The sequence below is a fragment of the Artibeus jamaicensis genome, unplaced genomic scaffold (genome assembly GCF_021234435.1).
Source record: "Artibeus jamaicensis isolate MK-2021 breed Jamaican fruit bat unplaced genomic scaffold, CSHL_Jam_final contig_391, whole genome shotgun sequence".
NCBI classification, from domain to species: domain Eukaryota; kingdom Metazoa; phylum Chordata; class Mammalia; order Chiroptera; family Phyllostomidae; genus Artibeus; species Artibeus jamaicensis.
Window position 1 is genome coordinate 6498414 of NW_026521814.1, and position 26424 is coordinate 6524837.

The window sequence follows — 26424 nt, forward strand, 5'->3', positions numbered from 1 at the left end:
GAAATTGGTTGATTGATTGATATTAAGAAAATAATTTATTAAGTGCCATAGCATTTGAAAGGGTAAGAATGGGGGGCTTATGCAGACTGAAAATTGACCATATGCTCTCCTGTCTTATTCTTATCCATGTGGCACACTCCAACCTGGAAGAGTACAATTTTGCATGAAGGAGAAGATTAGCAAGCATGCAATCTTTTTGACTATTTGCTTTGGGACTCCTTTGCTTTGGTGTTTGACTTCATAAGTATTTGTTGTTTGACCAAAGTTGATTTTTATCTGCATCGAAAGATCTATCTACATAGTATCTTCAGTTAAACACTGACAAGGCCCTGGAGAGGCGGGTTAAACAAATGGCTCAGTTGCACAAGCCCAGGTTCAAATATCGGGTTCACTATCTACCAGGGTGACATTAGATAAAAGGCTTTATCTCCCACCCAAGGTCATTATTTTCTCATTATTGAGGTAAAGATTAAATGTAAAATGAAGAGGATTATAGTGATGATTACAGGTAATAACTATAAGTAAATAACTATAAGTAAGGTATAATTAGTTATTATAGGCAATAACTACAAATAAATACATAAATTAGTTTGGCACTTGTTACAAATACTAGCAAATACGTACTGAATGTCTGCCTTGCACAAATACCGTTCTAAGCATTTCAGTGCATACAACTCTACAGTTCAGGAACTATTGCTGTCACTATTTTACACATGGGATCTAAAAAGCTTCAGTCACAGTAAGCAGCTGAGTCAATGTTTAAAGACATTTCATACACTTAACGATCACACAACGCCACCTGCATATAAACAGAGAAGCATTTTGGCAGAAACCAGAACCAGCAAATGGATCCAGTGGGTCCCACTCACGCCTCTGCCCAGACCTCTCACGGCTGCTCTTCACATCTGGCCACACGGCTCACACGCCATCCCAAACAAACGCCTGTAGTCAGCGTGTTATTTCCTGTGAGGAACCATCACATCCCTCAGTCACTCAACTTATCATACAAGTGGCGAGAACAAAAAACTACCATATTTTGCTGTGTATAATGCACACTTTTTTGCCCAAATTTTTGAGAGAAAAATAAGGATGCACATTATACATGGGTAGTACTAGTTTTGTAGCTATAGAAATGTTTTAACTCTTTTATTCATGCTTATGAGTTAAAAGTATAACTCTAAAAAGCAATAATGATATCTGTATGCAAAATAATACCCTGGAATACAATAATCAGTTTTGTTTCTAAGTGTAAATAAATAAAAATAATAAATTACAGGATTAAAATATAAATTTTTTTCCTGGAAGTTTAAGCCCAAAACATGGATGTGCATTATACTTGGGAGCGTGTTATACACAGCAAAATATGGTACACTTTCCAGTAGAAAGATCTATATAAACACAGCTTGAGACCCAAGCAAGGATCAGTTGAACTGAAGGCAGCTTCTGGTGGGCTTCTGATCTGTTACTTCAACAGGTCTATCAGATTCAGCCAGTCTGAGAGTGGTCATAAGGGAAAGTGAGGGTCTTAAGTTAAAGGGAAGACCCTCATGCCTAAAAACCCCATATCTGCCACAGATTTGCTGTGTGTTTGCCCAAGTGGCTTCAGCCCTCTGGACTCCTTCTCATCATTTGGAAATTAAAGATGTCACCCTAGAACTTAGGTAAAAGCTGGCTACCCATGAGCTAATCCTGACCCTCGGGTAGGCTTTCACTTTAGCCTTTTTTGACCCACACAACATTTTGTTTTGGTTAATTGAATTCTAAATGTGAATTCGAGAGATTTCTCATAGAAATCTGTATTCCTGTTTTCCCTTGAAAATCTGCAGGAGTAGCATTATCGAGCTTGTTTTTCCTCATGGCATCAAGGAAACCCATCAGCTAGACATGAGCAGGCTGCCCCCTTCAGGTGAGACATGAGCTCACCAGCTCACCACAGCCCTACTGTTGTTCCCTGTGGTCTCACGCCCAGTCTGCTCCCTCATTGACCCTGCTTGCCGGGTCTTGTAGGCATATGGGTTTGCAATTCTAGGACCAGCTCCGGCCTGCATATGTTCAGTTATGCGTTCTCTTTTTCATTTGATCAACCTGTATTTAGTGCTCACCCACATGCCATTCTGTGTTCTCTCTAAACACGTCTATTTTTTTAAACAACCGAGTTTTGTCTTGATTTCTCAGAGCCTGATTGTCATTTTTTTCTAAAGTTTTCTCTTTTCTTGTTACCCCCACAGGATTCTGCAGTTTTGGAGCAGCAGCTTCTCCTGGCACGAGCCGTTGCAATCCTCCTCACCACAAGACTGAGACCCTGCTTCGGGCCCTGCCCCTGTGGTAAGAAGAGCACAGCAAGCCCAGCCCAACAGGTAGGCAAAGAACACACTGTTCCGAATATAGGCCGCCACTGTGGGAAAATAACAGCAATTCTATCAAATCAGAGATCATCATCCAAGGACTAATAGAAAGAAAAGTTTATTTTTTTATTAATGTTTACCTGCTATAATATATAAAAACACCCTTGACATAAAAGCCATGTTCCTGAATGAGATAGGAGAAAGAACATAATAGCTTAAAAAAAAGAGTCCTTTCTTCAAATTCATGTTTACTACCTAAGAAACCTTTTGCTGGTTTTAGTGGTGGCCACTTCTAAGATAAAATATTAGGGAACTAAAGACATGCCTTAGGTCATCCGAGAGAACAGCTGCTGAAATATCCATTTCTCCAAGGCCATAGCTAATTGATTTTTGAAACTTCTTTGCTGAAATAACCTTGTCTTAAGGGCAATTGTACTTCAATTATTTTTTATTTTGCTTGAGAAGTATAGTATAAAAATGTATAGTTATAAGAAAGTATCTAAAATAACAAGTAATCAAATGTTTTTATTTGAAGTGATTTTAAAAAGCAAAAGAAATTCTCAAAATCTTCCTTTATGCACTTAGTATTTGCCCCAAATAGCCTGATAAGTTTGTGAAAATGATTGCCGTCTTCCTGTGGGTAACTCGGGAAAAGGAGCCCCACACTGGCAGGAGAGACTGAGTCCTGCTTTTATCTTTCCCACTATCACCTCTGTGATTTGGGCCAGTAATTTAATCTCTCAAAAACTGCATTTTTTGCCCATAAAAAAGACAGTTATTTCAGAGTGACTTCCAAATTCCAGGCTCGGTTTGACAATAAAGTACATCTGTTAGTGGAGGCTGAGAGGGTAGCTCTGAGCAAATTCCTGCAAGCGAATTTGCCAAAAGTAAATTCAAGACAATGCCAGTGCACCAAATTTCTTTATTCTTTTCATTATTTACAAAGTGCACAGCAATCTGCATTGGAAGTGTTGGTTTTCACTGCCTTTGGAGATTTCTGTGAAAGATTTTAGTTGAAAGTTTCCCAATTTGTTTCAAAACAGCATTTGAAGGAATGCCCAGTTTGTCTCCACTCTAGCCCCTGCAATCATGTGGAGAGAGGATCTTCAGACAGGGAGCTGTGGAGAGGCGTCAGCACACAGCCTGAAAGGGCTGAGGCTGAGAGATGTGGGGTTATCGCCAGAAGGATTCTCCAAATTCAGGACAAATATACTCAGCATTTAAATGCGTTAGTCAGACTGACCAGTTTTCATAACTGTGTCCTAGAATTAGTGTGCTGACATGCTCCTTCCTCTTATGGACCTTGGAGTTCAGTAGTGGAAGAAGACTGAAAACAAAGCATTGTTTATTAATTAAGGTAAACAGTGTAAACAATGCAATTACAAATTGTGATAAGCACTATGAAAAATACAAAAGGGGCGCTAAGGCAGTGAAAAGCTAGAAACTGCTTCAGAAAGTTTGGTCCAGGGAGGGGCGAGAGTCAAAAGAGCTGTTCCTACCCCCTTCCCTTTCCAGGCACACAGTAGGATTGCATTGCCTTGGCCTCCCTGAGTTTTCAGAGGGCCATGGGATTGGGTCTGGCCAATGTGTTGTGCTTAGAAATGACATGTGTCATTTCTGGAGCATTTAATTTTGTTGCTCCAGCTCCCTGTGGCATTCTGACTGGCAGTGTGGTCCGAGATGTGGTTTGCTCCCTTAGCCTGGAACTTACTTGGCTTCAAAGAACAGAGACCCCCTCAGCCAACCCACTCTGAACATGTAGCTTTAGAAAACAACAGACTTTAATTGCCTTAAGCCACTGAGATATGGAAGCTATTTGTTAATGCAGCTTAATGGAGACAATCCTGACTATTACAAGAGGCATCTCTGAAGAGGCAGAAGGATGATTTATAGAGGTTTTAAGAGAAGAGGCTTTGAGCTTGGCTGGTTCACAGAACTGAAAGAAGGCCAATACAGCTGGATTATAGTAAATCAGAGAAAAGTAGCGAATAATCTTCAGAGTTCCTTCTATCCTCTTAATTCTTTCTGGTTCTGGCTCTGAGTCTGTTCTGATGTTTATATTCCTGGCAGTCCCTTAACATAGATTAAGTAGCTTGACTTTAAATACCTTTGATTTGTTTATACAAATCAAACTCTCATATTTTATCTCTTGCCTCTGGATTATGATCGTTTATCAAGAACTTTGCACGTGGGCCATTGATATGATGATGCTATCGCAATGCCTTCTCAGGAGCTGAGGTCCCCTGTCCTTTCAGCCAACACTGAGATGCACTTGAGTGTACAGACTGTTACAGCTAAGCTGAGGCTTGGGATGAGCAGCAATTTCGCATTTTGCAATTGAATAATATGTAATACTGTGCCAATTTTAAGCTCTCTCTTTCATATCAATTTCTAATATTCTGCCAACAGATTCTAGGGAAAAGCCCAAACCTTTATGGGACTCATCATAGCCTATTTTAATATATATGTAAGAGAGTTTGTCTTTTGCACTGGAGATCTCGTTTGAAAACAAAACAAAAGCCCCCTAGCCAAAAGCAAATTGTATGAGATGCAATTTATCTTCTTTGGAAGAAAAGAAGAGCTGAGTCAGCCCTCCTTGGATTTGACAACTAAGGTATTTCTTTATCCTTGACACTACTCAGAGAGAGCCACTGATATTATAACTGCCTTTATTAAAGTTTGGTAGGCTTAAAGAAAATACATCCATGTGATATTACAGTCATTCTTACAAAGTTCTTAAAGTCTCGAGGACTTTTATTGAGGTGAGCGAATTTTTTTCAAGAAAAAATGTAGGAAAAGAAAAAAGAAATGGATCTAAAAATTTTAAATGGGTCTTTAATATAGTTCAGGTTCAGTGCTAAGTGCTTTTATCACTGGAAAGGGACTGGGCCAAGGCAGGTCTGTCCCAGCATGGTTTACAATATGTGCATTCTTGACTTTATGCAAGAAAGAATTTAAGACTTGAGTCCAGGTGATTTTGAGAGTATAATTATTAAAGGTAGGGACAGTGAAACATAGGAAAGGCTTAGGATAGAAGAAGCAAAATCACAGTAACAGAAATGAGCCAAGTTGGGGCTGCTTTTGGCTTACAGAAAAGTTAGACATGAGGAGAGCCTTTGGAGCTTAAGAAAAAGAACCCCCAACTGTGTAAATTCATGCCTGAGGGAAGAGAGGCATAGGATTGTTCAGGGGAGAATGGGCACTGGGTCCTTTGTCTTGGGTGTTTTTATTCATTTTCTAAGGGCATGGAATTTTAGAGGTGGTCTCAGGGAGAATCTCAACAGAATATTCATCAGCTTTCCAGGTGCGTCCTTCATTATGCTGATGCATCAACATGAGCATCTTTCTCTGGTTAGTCTCACCTCTATCTTAGATAGAGGCTCTAATTGTGTTTTTTGTTATTGGGTCTGGCTGGCACTAACAGCACTTTCCTATGTTGATCATGGGGATCCACGTGGGGATCCTATGGGGATCATAATCCCCATACAGTGGAGAAAGCAACCCACAAAGGTTATGATCACCCAGCCAATGAGTAGCAGACCAAGGAAGAGACAGAGGTCTTCTCCCTCCAACGACACTGCTCTTTCCTCTATGCCACTTAGACTAGACTGTAAAAGTTTACCTATGCCATCCCCACGGTCAAATCCAAAATGGCTAAGCCTTACATTTCCAGAATCTCCAGAGTTGTTCACTAAAAGATAAATACTAGATCACTCTTGATTTATTACATATCTGGATTCAGAAGAGCTTCTAAACAGTTCTCGTTGTACAATAATAAGCTGTGCTTTGCTAATTATGCATCTTCCCTTTGTTCAGCCTCATCCTGTATAATTAACACAGTCTCAAAAATAGAAGTTTTTCATGACATTAAAATTCTTACACAGCGTACCCTTTAATTATTTCATATCTTCACATTAGGAACTAAGACACTTGTGGTGGAGGGAGTAATTCTGTTTGTTATTTAATTACTTATAGAAGGAATTCAGGAAAAGAGATTATTAAAATAATTTCAGCACGATGCTGAAATATGCACACATAGACCAAGGCACAAGCATACATCCTCTCTCACCTCCTCACTCCCACCTGACTTCAGACCTCACCATCTTTGACAGCAGTCTCAGTTATGCCTGTTAGGGTCTGTTTCTATCGAGGACTCGCCTGTTCTTCAAGACTCACTGAAAATCCTCTCCTCTACAGGCCTTTTTAATGCCCACTGTTAAAACCTTCTCATACCCCAGGGCACTTTGTGCTAATCTTAAAGCATCTCTCTGCTTTATATTATAGGGATGGGAGATAGCAGAGATGGCTCACTCAAATATATTTTCTCTCTTTATTTCCTGGGCCTATAATTAGACAGTATTTACTTGTCTTCCTTAGAGCCATGTGTGACCACATGATGAATTTCTGGCAAAGGAATAGGAGTGGACGTGACATGCTTTATTTGGGGCCAGGATTTTTAGGAAGTGGGTGTGCCTTCTCTGTGCTGGCTCTCGTCACTGCTGCCTGGGTGAGAGAACTCAGGCCCTCTGGGCTGGAGGGAGCCCGGGCTCCTGGCTCACCAGGTGAAAAGCTGTCTGGCGGAGCAAGAACACTCCCTATAGGTTGTTACAGGAATAAGAAAGAATTGTTTTTTATTCAACATGGAAATTTAGGGTTTATTGGTTATAGCTGCTTGTGTGGACTTACCCAACACACTTACATGTTTATAAGTGTGTATCTGTGTGAGTGGGACTCCTATTTTAGAAGCCTCAGAGGAACTGGTACAAAAAAATGATCGTTCACTGTGAGCAAAATTAAACTAAATTGCTGCCTCATTCAGAAATGAAGCAGATGGTCATCAAAACGTAGAGTGGAGGGTACTCTAAACATCTCTAGTGTTGGGAATGCCATTTTCTCATTTGCAAGTAACTATCTGGAATTTGTAAATAATCTCATAGGTGACTAATCCAGAGTAGAGAATGAGAGGGCTACCCAGTTAGTATCAATATTAAAATGTGTTCTAGTTCATTAATCATTCACATTTTCATCATTATTTCAATCAACAGGTAGGTACCGAACACATTCTATGTGCCTGGCAGTCCTCTTAACAGTGCTGACCAGTAACTTACCTGGCCCCCGCTCACTCCAAACACACATTCCAAGGGGAGAGCTGAAGGTCTACCAAGTCATCACATTGCTGCATGTGCACTCAGATTCCTGTCCAGGTTCTCAGGTTTCTAGTCTCTAAAAGAGAATAATTAGCCCTGGCTGGCGTGGCTCGGCGGGATGAGCACCAGACTTCAGACCAAAGGGTAGCCATTTCAACTCCCAGGCAGGGCACATGCCTGGATTATGGGCCAGGTCTTCAGTAGGGGGCACTCAAGAGGCAACCACACATTGATGCTTCTTGCTCTCTCTTCCTCCCTCCCTTCTCCTCTCTCTAAAAATAAATAAATAAAATATATCTTCAAAAAAATTCTCCATTAAAAAAGCGAAAAGAACCTACTTCTCAAGACTGTTGTAATTTTAGTTAGATAATATTTACATAATGATTATAAAATATTCAGCCCTATGCTTACACTTGAACATCATAAGCACTCAGTAAATCTTAGCTATGATTCCTATCACTATAGATAAGTACTATGACAAGGTATAACAAAGGAATCTGACTAGAGTGAGGAAGGGGTGAGTGGAACACAATGATTTCCCCTTGAAGTGACTCCTATGAGAGTCGAGAGGGTGGGAATAAGTCTCTACATCTTTGAAAATAAAAACAGTATGTGCAAGGGACCAGTGGTATGCCATTCGTCCTTTGCACATTTTCAGGAAACTAAAAAAAAGTTAGGTGCAGTACAGAGAGCAGAAGGAAAATTGCTGCAGGATGAGACCTAGCAAGCCCTGGGAACCACCATGTGGTCACGCTAAGAATTTAGCCTTCTTCCTAACAGAATGGAGAGTCATTGAATGGTTTCAAACAGGTATGACTCAGAATGGCATGGTCAGCTCTATATTTTTAAAAGATACTGTGCCTGGAGTATGAAGAAAAAGATGAAAGAGGAAACGGAATGGGCAACTAGACCACGTAAAAAGTTAACCATAGGAATAGGATAAGAAATGCCCGTAGGTTAAATCAGGTGGTTGTAGTGGAGACAGAGAGAAGTAAAAAGACCTGGGAAGCATCTGCAGTGACTTCGGCAGGTTTCAGTGACGGATTAAGTGGGGACGTAAGGCAGAGAGAGCTGTTAAGAATGGTGGCTGGTCTTTCAGATAGACAGAGGTGCATTTTGCAGAGATAGAGAACCTTGAAAACAATCAGGGTTTCAAGATCATAAATTCACTTTTGTACATTCTTCCTTCGGCACCTGTCAGAGACTGAAGAACACATGCCGAGTAAACAGTCCGTTACATGGGTCTGGAGCCGTTCAGAGACATCTGATCTGGAGGATAAATTTCATAATTATTGGTATGTCATAGTAACTAAGACCATGGGCAGAAAAACATTTACATAGAGAACAAGCAAAATTTAGACCACGAAGAAAAAAGGAGGCCGAGCATCTAACTTTGAGGAACTCCTCAGCAAAGGAGACTGTATTCACCACGGCTCTCAAGACAAGCAGGGCCACTAGGATGTGTATACATAAGAAGAGTTTTACTTTAAGAAATGGCTCACACAGTTGTAGAGGCCCGACAAGACCAGCTGGCAGGCTGGAAACTCAGGAAAGAGCTGCCACGGGGCTCCGAGGGCAGTCTGCTGGAGAGTGCCCTCATGCTCAAGGAAGATCAGCCTACTGTTCTATTCAGGAGTTTATCCCACACTGGGTGAGGCCCACTGGCATTACGGACAGCAAACTGCTTTACTCAAAGTCCACTGATTTCAATGAAAATCTCATCTAAACAGACTCTCACAGGAACATTCAGAATGTTTGACCAAATATCAGAGCACTGTGTCCCCGTCATGTTGACCTGTGACACTAACCATCACTAAGACATAAAAGGAAAATCAGAAGTAGCAGCTGTTACCCAGGCCCTGCATTAGTTGCTAGGGATACAGCCAGGATCATGGTTTCCAGTGAGAGCCTGGGAGTCGGACAGCTTGGGTGTGAATCCTGCCTGCCATTTACTCGCCCCGTGACTTTAGGCAGATGGTTCAGTGACGCATGGAGTAACTTACAACCTCTGATGGTTGTAAGGACTAAATTAGTTAATGAACATAAAGGGCCTAGAGAACTGACTGAACATTCTAAGCATCCAATCGATGTCTCCTTCCTTATGTTTAAAACCGAGACAGTCTTTTTCATCATAGAGTCACAGTGTTCTGAAAGGCGTCACAAGCAGACATCAAGGACTGTCCCAGATCAGAGCTGGTCTTGTAGGGGAACAGGCAGCTGTCTGTGCAGTGACGTAGGAAACTGTTGTGGAACTTGCCTGTCCTGTTCCTCCAGAGATACCTGCCCTGTGAATGACTTGTGACACCTTAAAAATAAAAGTCTTTGCCCCTTTCTTCTGATAAAGCCCTAAAGAACTACCTGGTAAATTACAAATGTCACCTACCAGACTACTGCTATGAGCCGCCACTAGCTCGTGTGAATTCCTTTTTACATAAACTGTTCGGTTCTGATGGAACAAGGACTTCATCAGATGGAAACATACAGCAGGACCACGGAGGCTCAGGGCAGCTAACAAGTAGCTGGGGGAGAGAAAAGAAGGCAGGTGGGAAACAAAGGGAGGGAATACGGTCTGTATCAGGAAAGCCAGAGGACCGCAGGCGCCCGCCTGTTACCCCTTCCTGATGTTTCCTCCCTGCCTCATGCCCACTCATGCCTGGATCCCTGGAAATATTTCTTTATCTCTTTGCTTGTTTTACATAATATTAATTTTAAGGGTGTTTTCCCCCCACAATAGGCCAAAGGAGTTTGTCCAGAGATAGGCAGCCCATGGAAAACAATTCTCTTGCTAATTCCATGTGATTATATTCCGATTACACCATAAAAAATGTCCCCTGAGCACATCCCTTTCCTTTTCACTTCCAAAAGGGCCCCCACCCCTTTTCTCCGCCCTGCCCAAGGCAGTTGTTCAGGGGAGCTCAGCACCCTTCACTCCAGCCCCCGGAGCAGTTGGAGAGTTAGTGATGGTGTGTTTGCTCCTCCTTCTGCTCTGGGCTTGGGTGGGCTTGGGGCCCCGTGCCACAGTACCTGGATTCGACCTCTAATCTCTTTGGTAAAGTATTTAATGAATTAGCCAGCTTGTAATTCAGGGTCCACTGTGAGGCTGGTGTGTTGTTTTATTTTTCTTTTTAAATGGAACACTGGTAAAGATCTTACGCCATGATGAATTCAGAGCTAAGTGCTCTGTTGTTTTCTCTGATTTCTTCTCTTTCAGTCCTGCAAGCTGAGGCATTAATTTGGGCATGGTTTCTTTTATTTAGAGATGTGGGCCATGCGTTTTCCCTCCAGATGGAGCTTTCTTGACATTCTTCAGCTGAGCAGAATAGTAATCCTGATCTGCATTTGGTTTCTACAGTCCTCAAGTGGCCTTGGTCACACAACAGGGAATGGGTTGTCACTTGACTAGCAGTCCTGTGCTCCACCCACCCCACCACTCTGCCTCCAGGGTTCACAGCAGGCTCCTCACCTGCCTGAAAACCAGCAGGTGCGAAGCAGCACACGGGAAGGTTTCCCTTCCAGCCTCCAGAATCCTGGGAAGGAGAGAGACAGGGAGGGCAGGCGCCAGTGTTTTTTGGTCTCTGGTAGACCATGTCCAGATCAACTCCACAAGCAGCAGAGGTTGAAGGGGCTGAAGAAGAGGAGAGACGGGAGATACTGTTACTGAACAGAGGTCCAAGGGGGGCCAATATCTGGCCCACCAATGGATGCCAAAAACTGCTACAGAACAACCCAAGGACAGTATACTAGTACCTACTGGGCTCATCTGTCCGCCACCAATTGGAAAGACATCTCTCAATGCCAGAGATTTGTGAAAAGGAAAGGAAAGGTTTATTCAAAGCCATACAGACTTAAAAGTAGTGACCCAATGTCCCCATTAAAATATCGAAGTCCTTCAGGATAACCACAGATGCCCACAGCGCTTCCTTCCCCCTGCCCTAATTTGGGGTACCGTATCTCAGGAAAAGAAGCACAGGTCTGTGTCTCAGGCTGCTGGCACCGTCAGCTGTGTCGCCGTCCAGGCAGGATCTCCAGTTAATCCAAAGTCATTTGGCACCTTTTCATGGTCCACTGGCAAGAGTTCTTTGTACCCATTTTTCCAATCAAAGTCTCTCCTGCTTTCCAGGCCACGCAGTCAAAGGGAGCATCCCAAAGCCGCGTGGGCCTCTTCTACCAAAGCTGCAGGGGTCAGCACTCTGACCAAAAGCATGTGGCTTTCTTCACCTGGCTGCAGAGGTCCCCATTCTGGCAAAGCTGTGTAGCTCTCCCCTTTCACCTAGCCAAGAGGGGTCCTCACTCTGCCCAAAATTGTATGGCTCTCTCCTACATGATTACCATGTCTGGATTTAAATCCCCACGCCAATCTTCCTTTGCAGCCCCATTTTAGACTCCTCCCGCATTTGGTTACACTTGCCAGTATCTCTGTATTATTACAAGATTACTGGGCTGCCATAGGGAGTCTGGGCAGGTGTGGCCCCATGGAATAGAGCCAATCAACTCCAAGCTCTCACACAGGTGCTGTAACTTGGGGGAACCAGCCCCCAGTTACATCCTGGGTAGAAGCCACTCCCTTCTCCCTGGCTCAAAGCATGGCCACAGCTATTTAACATATCTATGAAAACAATTAAAGGTTATAGATATGTTAAATGACCATTCCAGAGGTTAGCTGCAAAACTGTTGCTATGCAAAATAACTCTCAATGGCCCTGCTCCATTTGCCTCTTTCCCCTGGGGGGGGATGGTGAGGACATCTTAATATTTCCTGGACACCCTGAGCTCTGGACCCCATCCCAAATCCTTTTCTGCCCCCCCCCCTGGCTGCGCCCTGTTACAATACTGGGGTAGTTCAAGCTTAATCACTCTAGCTCAGTAGCCTATTGTCTCTTCCTGCCCCTGAGGAGGTCTCTGAGTCCCAAACCATCAAAGGAAATTGGTTAAGAGACACCCTGTCCTGACTGGGGTGAGGGTGAGAATAAAGGAATGAGGCTCAGGGAAGGGATGGGGAAAGAGTCAGGGAAGCCTCTAGCACACAGGAATATGGGTTAATAAAACACATATTTTACACTGTGGTCTATCAGACACATATTTTACACTGTGGTCTATCAGATGCCCTCCACACCAAAACAGTTGGGCTTCACGTTCAGAGGTATAACTGCAGGTCCCAAGAACACCCATGTAACAAAACATACAAAGGTCATGTTACAGAACAGACCCATGGGGGCGGGTCTAGTAACAATATACTATTACCAAAAGGACCCCCTATTTTTCTCTGGGCGTCCCCCCACCTACTAAGTTTACCTTGCCCACCTCCAGGGAGAGACATCTCTCAAAGCCAGAGATTTGTGAAAAGGAAAGGAATTATTTATTTAAAAGGTATACAGACTTAGAGTAATGACTTAATGTCTTCATTAAAATACTAAAGTCCTTTGGAATACCCAGAGACACACACAGTTCTTCCTTCTCCCTCTGCCCTAGTGCAGGGTACTTATCTCAGGAAAAGAAGTACAAGTCCATGATTCAGGTTTCTGGCACCATCAGCTGTGTTGCTGCCACAATCTCCAGTTAATCCAAAGCTATGTGGCACCTTCTCGTGACCCACCAGCAAGAGTCCTTTCACCTCTTTTCTTCCAGGCAAGGTCTTTCCTGCTTCCTAAGCCATGTGGCAAAAGGGAGCACCCCAAAGCCATGTGATCCTGACTCTTGCCCAAGCCACAGGGTCCCTACTCTGCCAAAGCTGCATGGTCTCCACCTTGGCATGGCTAATGTGCACCTGGTTTTAAATCCCAGCACCAATCTTCCTCTGCAGCCCCATTTGACTCCTCTCACATTCAGTTACACCTGCCAGCATTCCTGTATCCTTCCAGCTCTACTGGGCTGCCATAGTAAGTCCAGGAAGGTGTGGCCCCATGGCCTAGAGCCAATCATCTCCAAGCTCTCACGCAGGCACTGTAACCAGGGGGAGTTGCCTCCCAGTTACATCTTGGGTGGAAGTCACTTCCACCCCCTGGCTCAAAGATTGGTCACAGCTATTTAACATATCTATGTAACCAGTTAAAGGTTATAGATATGTTAAATGACTGTTCTAGAGGTTATCTGCGAAACTGTTGCTATGCAAAACAACTCAATGGCCCTGCTCCATGTGTCCCATCCCCCAGCTCAGACTCGTGGGGGTAAGGGCATCCTATATATATTTTTTTCTAATATTTCCTGGACATTCTGAGTTCTGTACCCCATTACAAATCCCTATTTGACCCCCCCTTAGCTACACCCTGTTACAGTCAGACTCAAACACCAACATAAACTGTATCCATGCCAGGTACCCCACAGATCATCTCATTTATTGCCAAAACCAGCCCTGCAAGTAGGTGGTTAGACATTCTCCTGATAGCTGAGGAAACAAAGCTGTAGACTAGAGAGTGACAGGTGCCAGTTACAGCAAGCAGGATATAGGATGCTCCAGTCGGTCACAAGGAACAGAACAGAATGTAGTTTGTTCCATTCCCCAAGGAAGAGTACGGGCCAGTTGGGAATCTGAGGCTATGCTCAGCTATTGGGTTACGGGCCTAGACTGGTACCAGGGTGAGACTGAATGAGCAAGATGAAGCTACGCAGCTCCAGATGTGGGCAGTGGGGGTGCTGAGGAGCCAGGAGCCAGGCTTGTTCTCTGCAAATAACACTCAGCCCGGCTCTCTCTGGCCATGGACAGGGCAACTCCACTCACAGCATGGCTACTGCCTAGGAGTTTGACTTTCCAATGCTGTGTTTGCTTATGGCCTTGGATGCTGTATAACCAAAGTCCTTCCCCAGCTGTGCCTCAGCCACTGAGCAGGCTGAAATGAAAACCAAAACATGACACAATTCCTAGGTTAAAAAAAAAGAAGAAAGTTGGGTTTGGGGTTGGCCACATCACAGTGCTTTATTATGGAGCTTTGTGGGTATTTTCAGAGAATTTCCCTGAGTTCTGGAAAGAGCACAGAGGGATGTTTAAGCTCAGTAACAACTTTCCAGGCAGCAAACCTGTCACAACCCAGGGTAGTTGGTCCCTCCCCTGCCCCCTGGGGTATTAAGTTCTTAGCTCTCTAAAAATGGTATTTATGGTTACATAGGAGTTTATTTCCCAGTTGTCTCAACAAATATTTAGTCAGCTGTGTGCAGGGCCCCATGCTTTCTCAATAGGCTCTGAGAGGTGTAATGTACCCTTGTTTCCCTGGCACGCAGGCCAGAGCACAGAAGTAGTGGGTGCTCTACAGATACTGGTCCAGAGAATTAGCATACACCATATAGTTTCAGGATGTGGAAAATGCACTGTGATAGGAAATGGTCAACAAGCCCTCCTTCATGAACAGCTGACCTGCCATCCCACAGATGGCTTCTCATGTCTTTACTAATAACCCAGAATATCCCTTGAGCCCTAGCGAAGCAAATCTTACAAATGAAGTGCCTTACAAATGAATGAACACCACCCCATTGGAAACTGTTCTGTGGGCATTTGAAATGGCAGGAAATATGGCAGGCAGGTGGCATGTAGTTGATGATAAACCAGTCATAGTGGTTCCTGATATTTTTTCTTCCACAGTCCACATAAGAGATGATTTCTCATGGGCCGCAGACTCCCAACAGGTTAGCTAAACAACTCCACTTTCTTAGTCTCCCAAGAAAGTAAGTCAGAAGGCAAGTGAGTAAATCAGTTTATCCTTCCTATAAGGATAAACTAGAATTTTCTGTTCTAATTTTTAGAATCACAGCCCAATACTAGACAGCTTTACTGAGTGCTCACAATGTGATAAGCGTCATGCCATGAGTTTGGCATATATGACCCCATGTGAGCGAGGAAATCTCTGGGCATTTGGTTCTGTAAGATCTTCCCAATGCAGATGAGGACACAAACATCTGTAGAGGTTACAAAGCATTTCTGAGACTAATACATGCCCAGGACTATCGTCCAGGTCTTTATATTTCTACTCTCCTGTCTCCAAAATCATTTTACTAAAATATCAGTGCTGGGTGACTATTATATGTTTCCTGACATCCCTCACAACTGACCGCCACAGTCTATATGTTGTAACAGAGAACTAAGAGGACAGTGCTGCTATTTTAAAACTAGAGTTTGCTCCATGCTGTGAACACAATTCCATATTTATCTGAATCACTTTGGGTCTTAAAAAAGCAGTAAGGTAATAAGCATCTTGTATTGAATATCCATTATGTTCCCCTCACTATGACAGACATTTTATAAAAATTATTTCTAATATATTAGCTACTGTCATTAACCAGTGCTAACATATGCTAATTAGTTTTTATTATAGCAGTTGATATACTTCTAATATATAGACACTTATATATAAAGTTGGAGCAGGAGAGAAAAGCCAAGTCTTGCCCCACATATTAGTTTTAATTTTAGGCTCCAGGGGCCTCTAATTTCCCCTTTTCCCATTCTTTGCAAGTCTCATTTGATGTCTCCCCCACCCCTTCTTTGAAGTTCTCCTTCATCGGCCCCATCTCCACTTCCCTCTTCAGCGGAGACTAGCGTGTTGGCTAACTAACGGGCCCTGACGAGGTCATTCGGGGAAAGAGTCCTCAGCCGGGCGGGAGGATGGTGGGAGGAGAGCACAGACAGAAAACGTTAGAAAGGAAAGCCGTAGGAGGATAAGTGTTCCAAGGAGGAGCATAAGTCTCCAGGAGGATAAATAAAGGAGAAAGGAAAGTGGGCCGGGCGGTAAGGGCAGAGGACAGCGAGGCAGCCCGTCGGCTGAAAAAAATTGAAACAACAGCAGGGGCTGCAGGCAGCCGCAGAGTCTTTTGGAGGAAAGGAGAGGAGAAGCAGTCTCCAGAGAGCACTGTTGATTCTTTCTTACAAAGGAGAGCTGTACAGAAAGAGAAAAAGCAGCTTTTCCCAGCCGAGCTCTGACATGTCTGTGGGAGTCCTATTGACAGACAGCCAGATTGTTTCTTTCTGCCGTTCTCACCAGTCACCACCCCTTCTGGAAGTCATGCCCCAGGTACGAGCCTTCAAGAACTTAGCGAGAGTGAGTTCTCTCAAGCCCTTGTCACTCCAGCAGCCTCCTGAATGACAAGCCTCACTAAGGCCAGGCATTTTCTCACACACCATGGAGAAGGGTTGGCAGTGGACAGGCGTTTGGTAAACACACCATTGTCCCCATTTGGATGAGAAAAGGCATTAAGCTGGAGTGGGTAGAATAGGGATCCATTCGTGATAAAAATAAAAATAATAAAATCAGGTACCAGAATGGAAAATGAAAGAAAGAAAAGTCAGAAAGGACCATCAAGGACATATACAAGCTTTTCTCAGCCTTCAGCAAAACGCTATCAGATTTCAGCTGAGGAGTTTGTACATTTTTATATTCCAAACTTGCTTATAATTTTAAACCATCAATATCAAGATGACACATTGTTCTACATATTTGATGGTGACACTACTAGGTGTGATGATCCTGGGTGTACGTGAATTCAGCTGAGGAGACTGGCCCATGTCTGGCAGTCTCCTGTTTTGCACAAAGAACTGATTTCAAATTGTAGCTGTTTGAAAATACCAACAAAACCAAGAGTTTGGTATAAAAATAAACAAGTGCTTCTTAACGTGTATTTTCAGAAACAAGCGAGTCAATCACTTTGATTTTAAATTAACAAATCAAAAGTTCAGTCCATGTGTTGTTTAAAAACACATGCACAGCCTAATTGATTTGTTGACTTAGCTGACTATTTCCTTGAAGAAGCAGTGTGATGTGACAGTAAGTGACCAGACAGGCAGGCAGCCTGGGCTGCGGTTTGCACCCTACTTCGCAGCCCCTTTAAGAACCTGGGTGACCTCTGAGCTTCAGGACATGCATACCTGTGTCACAGGTCCCAGTGATAATCAAATGAAATAATTCGGTTATTACTATCCACAACTGTCACATAATCCCAAAGCCAAGTATTCGTCAGCCCTTTGAAAGGCTGACACTATATTTGATACACTTCCTCTTGAGAATTGGAACTCTCCAACGTTTGACAACTTCCATCTCTCTCCCGTCTGAATGGCACTTCCGAACAGTTTTCAACAGTGCCCTCTGCGATCAATTTAATTCAGCACCACTGAAGATAATAAGCCCAACTACTGATACAGTTAATAGAAATTCTCCCTTAAATGGGGTGCATCTGCTGTGACATCTGTTTAAAACCCATGGAGAGGACTCAGTGTTCACAACCAAATTGAGTAATTACTGTGTAATTACACAATAAATTGTGCAGTTATTGATTTGCTCTCAAAATTCATATCTTTTGGACATACTAAATATGAAAACCACCTGGGTTCTTCCAAAATGGGCATGTTCTTAAAACGGTCGATATAAAGGCTTGAGCTAAATGCCCATGGCCAAAAAATTAGAGTATTATCTTTAGAAGAGAGAAAATGTTAAAGAGGGAAGAAATGAAAGTGTGGAATGGAGAAGTTAATCGAGTGAGAAAAAGGGGGGAGGGGTACTTTGAAGGCAGATTTCAGTGTTTCCTCAGTCATTTCACAACGCCTGTGACACTGCTAAACCTGGCTGGCAGGGAGAAACACAGGAGGAAAAGAGATCAGAGATGCAGGGTTTCTTCTGCCCCCAAAAGAGCCCATCACTGGTAATAGCTGTCTGGGCGTTGGGAAACTGTCCTGCATGGAGAAAGCAGAGGAATTAATGATTCAAAAGATAGTATCTAATAGTACTTTATAACCACCACCTTTGTAAAAACAGAGGTGCCTAAATGGTTATGAAACATTATGTTGCTTCCTCTAATTCATTTTAGAAAGGCAATCAACAAATATTTATTAACCACATATTATATAAAGTGTATAATACATCCTAGGTTAGATATTTGGAGCAACTCAAGAATATAAACAATCGAGCCTGCAGCATGAGACAGGGAAAGGAAAGCTGACTGCCCTGGTGGACTTCAGTTTCAATCCTGGCTCTCTTGAATGGCTGTTGGGTTGAGCCAATAAGACTGCTGATATTCAACCATTCTTAAGCTACATAAATGGCAACTTTATGTAGTTCAGTAAAAAGGATTTGGAAAAGTCTCTTAAATGCTCTGGCCCTCAGTTTCCTTATTGCTAAAAACAAGGGTGATTATTGCCCTGGCTGGCATGGCTCAAATGGTTTGAGCAGCAGCCTATGAAGCAAAGGGTTGCTGGTTGGATTCCCAGTCAGGACACATGCCTGGGTTGGGGGCCAGGTCCCCAGTAAGGGGTGTGTGAGAGGCAACCACACATTGATGTTTCTCTCCTTCTCCCTTCCCCTCTAAAAGTAAAAAATAAAATCTTTTTTTAAAAAAGAAGGGTGATTATTTGAGAAGAGAGAAAATGTTTATATAAATCCTTAGAAAATGTTTATGGAAGAAGGGATATAGGAACCTCCTACCCTGGGTCCCCCAGAGAATGTGCTAAACAACACCATCGCTTTACAGATGGGAGTGGGGGTGAGGGTGAGACAGTGCTGTAAAAGTCAAAGCTGTCCGTTGTATAATTAAAAATACAAGTTTCACTAAACATTTAACATTATGAATTTTATTAAAATGAGAGAAACCATTTGTTAAAACAAAGGCATTTGCTACTGCATATGTTTGCAAGCAGATATATGTCTGGTCTCTAAAACAAATCCCTATGCCAAACACCTCCCTTCAACAAACAGCCTCTTCAAATCAGTTACTCTGCAAGCACATTCATTTCAAGTGGTTCAATTTTAACACCACAGCACTTTTTGAACATATGTGTTCCACCACAGTCTTCAAAAGGTAAGTCCTATTTAGGGGTGGAATACAACTTTTAAAAAATGAAATTTAAAAAATGCATCCCAACCTGCTGGAAACATTTAGGTGGGTTCCCTTCTTTTGGGAGAGGAGCAGCTACACTGGGCAGCGTCAGGGGTAGCAACAGGAGAAGAGCCTGTACCATCAGTCAGCTTGCTAGGTGGGGACTGAAGCAAGTTCCGTGGAGCGGAAAGGCCTCTGTGGAGCTGATGGTGAGAAGGAATGTGATTGGTTTCTTAAGAGGCCGGCAGAGGGGTGATGCATAATTTCGCCTCTCCTCACTGAACATGCTGGCCTATCAGAGATGAATCAACACCTGAAATTATACATTATGCAAATAACAGTAGCAGTTTGGCACCTAATGCAGTCTCCTGCCAGAATTTAGATTCTCTTCCACTGTTGTCCCTGAAAACTGAAAATGAACTGTCCCCCTTGCCCTCTCTGGCTTCCTTGTCCTTGAGATACACTCCTCCAAGCCCACAGCTCAGAGGTGAAGCTAAGTATATGGCCAATGGCCACGTCTCCTCAAAAATCCCAGCCAAGGAAATGAACAAAAACAAGAATAGAGACACCAATGACTTGGAAATCATACAGTGGGGATCTCAAGGAAATTTAATCCTTTAAATGAAATTCAGAAAGATCCTGACGATGTTTTATGCTGATGAGTCAGATGAAAATCCACTGGAAACTCTCCTTCTACAGCACCTAAGATACATTCATATCTAGAATTTGATTTATTCCTGGGTAGATGATTGTCTTAAATCATCTCTTAGGACTACTTCCAGCATTGAAATTCAGACTGTAAGGATGAAATCAGAGTTTTTAACAAAAACAATGCTGGACTTCTATATCAGTGAAGAATTAAACTCTGTTGTAGAGTGGATATTATCTAAAGAGAAAACTTCACTGGACAAAGAGGGTGTATTGGTCTCCATTAAAAAAAAACAAACAGCAACACAGGGCAGGACAATGGCATTCTTGTGAGCCATAGGATCTTTATACCTCCTCAGACCAAAGGAGCTTCCATTTTGTATCATGGAGACTTAGTGCATGTAACTTTTCTGTAGGAACACTCATGCCCATGGCAATAAATAGATGACACCCAAATGGAGCCTAAGTTTTTCCTCATAAAAATTCAGCCCTGTCTGAATGGTCTTCTTATCGTGCATCCTTTTAAAGGCATAACGTAGAAATACAGAGAAAGACCAGCTTGCACTGGCTTGTCCATCCTTGAAAGACGCTGTGTAGTCTGTTTTCCAGAAGATAACAAGTCTCTTTATAGAACCAGGGTTCCAAGTTCTAGCTCTAGATCCTCCTGATTCTTTTACTTTGGTAGCACATCATTAATCTCTGTACAGACTTTCTCCCTATAAATTGTAGCAATGAGGTTTTCTAAATTAATCATGCTTACAAACACATTGAAATCCTCTTTATACAAGCTAAGAAACTCTGCCACTGCCTTACATACTGCCATTCATTTCACTGAGAATGACAACTTAATAAACAAACCCATGTGATACTCACAACTTCCTTGAGCAGCTTTTTAAAAAGGCTATTCCAGAGCAATCTCCTCCATCCAAGGTTAGAACACCATGTGGATCTTCTCAAAATCTTCACCCTTAAGACAAGAAGATTGGCTTTTGTGGTTCATTCACATCTGACATTTGATCATTGTAAGCCACACAGTCCGAATGGAAACCAAATATTTGAGATAGTGCCTTCCTATGAAAGTGCCTTTAGGATATGAAAGAGAATGTGATTAAATCTCCAGTTCAGCACATTCTTCAGACACATGAAGATTATATGAATACTCTTTCACATTCTCCAATTAGCAAATATGGCTACAGTGGCATTGCCATACTTGGCCGACCAGCTTCTGCAAAATGTGCAATTGAAATGTATCAGCCATCTAATGAGGACCAAAGGTCCAGTCCAGGGTCCCCCTTTTCCTCATGGGCAGAAGCAATACCAGGCTATTTTTTAGCCAGCAGACACTGAAGTAAGTTCCAAATTAGGCAACTACAATGCCCCAGACAAAGACAATAAGTCTGAATGATTATTGTTGAGTATAGATTTTAAGATTTTCTGTATTTGCTGCCAAGAGGATATCTCAGGGCAAAGGAAAAATATGGTAAACTACAGAAAATGAGGGTGGAAGGATAGTTTAAGTACTTTTTCCTACCACAATGTGTTTCCTTTCAAACATAATTGCCTGGTTTTTTTGCTTGTTTTTGCTTAATTGAACACCAGAAATTATTACTTTGACTTGGTCCAGGTTTTTAAATACTTGAATAGTATGTGGCTTGGTATTAAATTTTAAAGAACCTGAAAAAATGAGTTAAATTTATTCCCTGAACTAGGCTATTATGAAGATACACATAATTGCAAAAGTTACTTTGTACAGAGAACTGTAAGGACTCATTTTATCATATCTTCTTTAAAACAGTAAAGCCAATGGTCAAAACAAAAACACTGGAGCTCCCTCCCATTCTTTCCACTGAAGCCTGAGTTGAAAGCTCTCAAGGAAAGCCCCAACAACAGCCTCTCACTGACCCATGTGAGGACGGCAAGTGGCAGTCCACCGCCCGTGCTGTGTGACTCCAGCAAGTCCTCCCTGCATCTGTCCACTCTGAGCACTACATCTTCACAACATCTCATACATGCCTTTCTATCATTCATTCCATTGATTACAGCACGATCTTGAATTAACAGAAAGTGACTACTATATAGACTTCAACTCCTTGGAGACTGTGTGTTACTCAACATCTATCCTGGGAAACTAACACAAGCACCTGCACATGGTAGAGATAATAATAGCATCCTTACTGACAGCAAAGTGTATTAAAATAGTTCAATGTAGTTATAATTTTCTTTAAATATCAAGTGATAATCATGGTAGTTATTAATCACTAATGAAAGCAAGACTGCTTTCCTAACACATCTTTCACTTCCTTTTCATGAATCTGAAATAAGCACACTTTTTTCCTGTCTTCCAGCTGAGGAAGTAATTGCAGAACAGTGGTACAGCTACTAAATGGCAGAATTTGATCTCAAGTTTTCGGACACCTCACAGCACTGACTCTTGGTGCAATTCTTTTACTAAGGGCTTTTCAAAATGACTGACAAAGCAAAACCATGGAATTAAAAAGTTTGTAGTTGCAAATTTTCATAAACATTTGACTTATAGAGATAGTCGAGGTATTTCTAGTCCAATACCTCAAAGTATTTCCTGAACTTCCTTTCTATAAAGTACTATTTCAGAGTGCTTTGCAGTTCGAGAAACTAGGATGAAAGGCAAGTCATGGCTTATCCTTGCAAGGTAACATGTCTGGAGAAGAGTTCCATTTAGACCAGAAAAATCCAGCTCGGCAGAGGCCTACAAGAATGTCTATGCTGACTCTGCTGATGGGGATTCTCAGTACTTGGCAGTCAGCTCAAATCATCATTGGAGTTGGCTCATCAAACCAAGTACCAGGATGTGCTGATTTCAGCCTCTTAATAACTGCCCCTAGGGTGCTAAAGATACTATGTGTGGTGAGAGGAATGTGGGCATTCATTCCAGAACCAGCTGTAAGATACACAGCCTAGAACACTTTGCACAAAACAGGGGAATATCTCAGCCTAAAGGCCCCCAGGCCCCATACTGTCCTCATCCCGAGAGCTGGATTGGTTGACTTTGTCTCGTTCTGTGGATTTGATCCATAAATTTCAGGCTTCAGTGGCTTGCATTGTTCCTTTGAAATATCAGTGGCCCAGGAATATGTCATAGTTGCAGACCGATGAGTCAGGTGGGGAAGTTAGGACTATCCATAGCACCATGAGTGTGATGTTAGAGACTCTAGGCAGCAGATCATTGTTGGTGCTTTTGTTTTCTGACACTGCAATTGAGACATGTGACATTTCTAGGACAAGGCTTTATAGAACGAAGAACACTGTCATCTGTTCTGATATTCACATCACTGGACTCTCCGAGAATGCTAACAGAGTGAACTTGAGAAGAGCAGGAAGCCTGTTAGACTAAATAGCCAGCAGTCGAGGGATGGTTACATAAAAGAAATATGGCAGCGACTGAGATGTGGTATGCAAAGGTGTTGATGGTGCTAAGTGGGAAAAAAAGGCCATAAAATTGTCCATACAGCATGACTCTATGTTTATAAATTACAATATATAAAATGCAGATAGAGGAAAGGTCTACACTACTTTTCAACAGTGCTCATATTTGCTTGATTTTTATTTTCTTCTTTTGCTTGTGTTGAGTCTCTAAATTTTCCATCTTAAGTATGCATTCTTTTTGTGTTACTAAAACAAAAGCTTTCTCAAAAGCAATAAAGTTTTAAAATAAACTGTTAGAAAAAGAAAAGTTAAGAAACTGAGGAATAATAAGATACTGGCCCAGCTGGTATAGCTCAGTGGATTGAGCACAGGCGTCTGAACCAAACAGTGGCCAGTTCAATTCCCAGTCAGAGCACATGCCTGGGTTGCAAGCCAGGTCCCCAGTGGGGGCCACATGAGGGGCAACCACACATTGATGTTTCTCTCCCTCTTTCTCCCTCCCTTCCCCTCTCTACATACATACATACATACATACATACATAAATACATACATAAATAAATTTTAAAACTATACTAGGCTTATGAGAATTTTTTTAAAAATAAATACTCTAATAGGACTATATTTACCTTATAAAGTAATCAAAAAGCTGTGACCAATCTGCATTTAAAGATGACTTTTTTAAGAATCAAAAAATACAATATCAAAATCAAAGAAATTGTCATAGCTGGGTGGCTTAGTGGATTGATTGTAGGCCTCCAAACTGGAGGGTCACTGGTTCGATTCCCAGTCAGTGCACATGCCTGTGTTGTGTGCCAGGTCCCCAGCTGGGGGTGTGCAAGAGGCAACCAATCAATGTATCTCTCACACATCAATGTGTCTCTCCTTGCTCTCTCTCTCTAAAACTAAATAAATAAAATCTTTTTTAAAATGATACTGATTTATAATTCCAAAAGGGAAGTGATAGTGCATCTTAATTGTCCAATAGGCCATGGTATCCCAAATTGTGTTCCTGAGAAGCTGCTATTAATAACAAAATTCTGTAAGCCATACTACATTTCTATTTTGAGATTCTCAGAGGAATCGGTCATATTAAAGGCTCTGGTCAGTCCTGCAGTGAACAGTTCTGAAAAACTTTGGTTAACTCAGTGTTTCTACCCATTCATATCTTACAACCCAAGTAATAAGGATATGCAAATAAACACACTCCACCAATAAGGCAGCACTTTGAGAAACCTCTCCTTTCAGACCACATGAATACATTGCTTCTAATGGATATTTACTTATTTGCCTAACTCTATGACCCGAGTGGAAGATAAATAAAATAATAATCCTGAATTCTGACAATTGCCCTAGAGCTCCCCAGGGGCCCGGAAGCAGCTGCACTTCTCTGTTAGCCTTCTGGGACAGACATATGCCCAGGGAACCAAGGAACCCATTATTGCCATTGGGCTTCATGCCTTGAAAACTTTCTAGTTATTAGAGGGTTATTCCTCCTCCCATTCCTATTATCTCAAAATGCAAATTATCCTCTTGAATATGACAACATGATCCCTAAAGGACTTCTAAGCATGTTAAAACCAACCAAGTGGTTCTGAAGATGACTTCCTGGAAAGACAATTTTAGCAGTGAAGTTGTATGGCTCCAAACTTTTCTATGTAGATACTCTTATCAGTAGCTCGGATGTGACATGAGGTGAAGCATATTGTTAGGGGATTTCACAGAAAAACACAGCACGGTAGCTATTGCAAATATGACTGTGGCTATGGTAACCCAAGGTGAAAAGCACTATTTGCATCAATTTATTACCCCTTGGAGATCCAATTTACATGTTACTGCTGTAGCCAGACAAGATGGATGTAATCACAAATGACCCACCACAATAGCAAGCCATATAATTTATTTAAAAATCAGTTCAGAAAGACATTTGGGGAAGAACAATTCAAGGTTTTGACAGCTGACAACTTGTGAAAAACTTTGAAAAATACTCACCCCAGAAAGGTTCATATTCTACATTATGTTTCCTGAATTTCTCTTATTAGTGCTGCATGTGTGTGTTTGTGTATGTTTATTGTCTTCTATAGAAACTTCATCTTTTATTCAAAACATTAATTTTTTTATCTAAAAACATTATACCAAAGTCATGAGGCTGAAAATTTGCTTTGACTGGCATAGTGGAAAAGGCCAGGCATGGAGGAAGATATCATACACTCAGACTACAAATCACCTTTCAGTGTACCTGCCTTGCACGTACACTGTGCCCTACAGTAGGGTCTGCTTCTCTATGATAATTCAGCAAGGGGCTGCTTTCAAAGCTGCTATTGGATGACAGGTTTCTGTTCGTGGCTATCTGGAAGACGTTTACTCAACAATGATTTTTTTCCTCAACTATAATACTTCCACACTATGCTATTAAGCATCATGCTAAAAATAGACATAATAATGAGAGGAATAAAATTGTGATAAAGCCAGATAAAATCTTTTTCTTTATAAAGGTTACAGTCTATCAAGGACGATCAAGGAGACACAGTTAAAAGCAGTTGAGGAAACTAGCCTACTGACTGAGGGTTTTTTTCATATGATATAAGGGAATGATCAACCTAAAATACAAATATGAAAATATATTGATGATGAAGGAATCATAAAGGTATGGTGGGGAAAAATATACTCTTGAGCAATGACTATATTTGCATTCTCAATTTCAACAGCTCTCTACAATGAATCCGACACCCTGCCAAACCAAACAGTTCCCTATGCTCCAGACAAATCAAATACCCCCGATGTCTCTTTGCAGATGCTTTCCTATTACCACTGAATGTCTCTCCCCACAACTGATTCTTTTTGCTATTGGGATTCTGTCATCCATTCTTTTCAATTTGATATCAAAGTCAAATTCTGTCTTTTCCATGAACCTAGCCCAATCATCCCCATTAAGAATTACCTATTTCAGTTATAGTAGCATACCTCTAAGTATTTCTTATTTCTTCCCATATTAGTTAATATAGCTAAAAGCTATTAAAATAGGGGATTTTCATTTTCTTTTATATATGCAATAGAATATTTATAAGTTTTAATTGTGGGATTGTCAAATATAATAATAA

General features: G+C 41.9%; 1 protein-coding gene across 1 annotated transcript in view; it reads left to right on the top strand.

The window, feature by feature from the left end:
- The first annotated feature begins 2267 nt into the window (after window positions 1–2267).
- Window positions 2268–26424, top strand: part of B3GALT1 (beta-1,3-galactosyltransferase 1) — a 46505-nt gene continuing 22348 nt past the window's right edge. The window contains exon 1 of the mRNA XM_037140662.2: window positions 2268–2357. The gene's annotated coding sequence lies outside the window, so the exon portion shown is untranslated. The remainder of the gene's footprint in view (window positions 2358–26424) is intronic.